General features: G+C 44.3%; 1 pseudogene; it reads left to right on the top strand.

Annotated features, from left to right (window-relative positions):
- Nucleotides 1-799: 799 nt before the first annotated feature.
- LOC140508890 (non-histone chromosomal protein HMG-17 pseudogene) lies at nt 800-1,177 on the top strand (annotated as a pseudogene).
- Nucleotides 1,178-1,649: the final 472 nt, after the last annotated feature.

The raw sequence follows: 1,649 nt of genomic DNA, 5'->3' as shown, positions 1-1,649 counted from the left end.
TCCGAACTCACTGATTAGATTAAGGTCTGTCAGTTACCCTTAACTTGGTTTAGTTCATCTGCTGTGATGGTTTTTCTTCTGTGTGGCCACTGCACACGCTCAGGTGAGAATTGTATGAGAGGTAGATGTCAAAAGTCTTAAAGCCACAAGTGAGAACTGCATGAAAGGTAGATGGGCAGCCCTGATAAAGGCTCAGGAGCCCCTAACATCAGAGCTTGAATACCCCATATACCTCACTGTATATTTATAATTACATCAAAGTTCTTGCCTTTTTCTAGAGATAGGAGGGGATGGAAAGAGGAAGGGAACTTGAAAGTCAAAAATTATAAAAAACAAAATGCTAAAAATTGTGCTTACAGGTAATTGAGAAAAACAAAAGAAAACATTCTTTTTTTAAAAAAAGGAAACAAAAAAGATAATATCTTTGAAGAAAAGAAAAAGTGGGGATAGTTTGGCTGGAGTACAAAGTGCATGAATGGGTAATAAACCTGTATGAAATAGGGAGCTCTTGGAACTTTTGTGGAGTGAGGGACATATATCGTTAGCCTTGTGCTTTAGTTATATCACTTTGGTAGCTATGTGGAGAATGGATTAAAGACATGGAATTTCCACACAACATTGTATCTGGCGTAGTTCTTGAATTGCAGGAAGCAGATGTCCTGAAACCCTCCTAAGAAGTTAGGAAGCATGAGAAAAATTTTATAACCCCCCCGCTCCGGAGCCCAAGCAGTGTGAGGAAGAGGAGACGGGAGCGACCCCCGGACCAGCCGCTGCATCCCGGGCCCGGACTCCGCCGCTGTCACCACCATGCCGAAGAGAAAGGCTGAAGGAGATGCGAAGGGAGACAAGACCAAGGGGAAGGACGGACCACAGAGGAGATCTGCACGGTTATCTGCTAAACCTGCTCCTCCGAAGCCAGAACCCAAACCCAAAAAGGCACCTACAAAGAAGGGAGAGAAGTTACCTAAAGGGAAAAAGGGAAAGGCTGACTCGGGTAAGGATGGGAACAACCGTGCAGAGAATGGAGATGCCAAAGCAGACCAGGCACAGAAAGCTGAAGGTGCTGGAGATGCCAAGTGAATTGTGTGAATTTTTGATAATTGTGTACTTCTGGTGACTGTACAGTTTGAAATACTATTTTTTATCAAGTTTTAAAAAAATGCAGAATTTTGTTTTACTTTTTTTTAAGCTATGTTGTTAGCACACAGAAAGCTTTGTTGTTGTTTTGGGGGGATGGGGCAGATGTTACAGATAGGATGTCTCAGAAGCTGGGTTGAAATGGGCAGGGATTTCTTCCCCTCCTAGTTTTTGAGAGGACTTCTCTTGAATACCAAAAGGAGGTTCCCTGACACAACACACGCACACCCCAGATACTTAGATATCAACACTGATACCCTCAGCCTGTCCGGTGGGGGTAGGTGCGAATAACTTCAAAAATTTGTACTTCTTCCCTGTCTGCCCTAAGCATCAACTTGGCTCCTCCAAACCCAGGGGCCTATCAGGACCTGCCCCTATTTCCCTCCTTCCCCCTACCCCCAAATCAATTGTGTTGGATACCAGTGTTTCAGGTGATCTAGACCTGAATTATGGCCCTGAGGAGGCCTCCCTAAAAGAGCCGAAGTTCCTTTCATACTGGGGATCTTTTCCAA

Source organism: Notamacropus eugenii, chromosome 5 (assembly GCF_028372415.1).
Source record: "Notamacropus eugenii isolate mMacEug1 chromosome 5, mMacEug1.pri_v2, whole genome shotgun sequence".
In the NCBI taxonomy this organism is placed as follows: domain Eukaryota; kingdom Metazoa; phylum Chordata; class Mammalia; order Diprotodontia; family Macropodidae; genus Notamacropus; species Notamacropus eugenii.
This window is presented reverse-complemented; position numbering and strand designations above follow the sequence as displayed.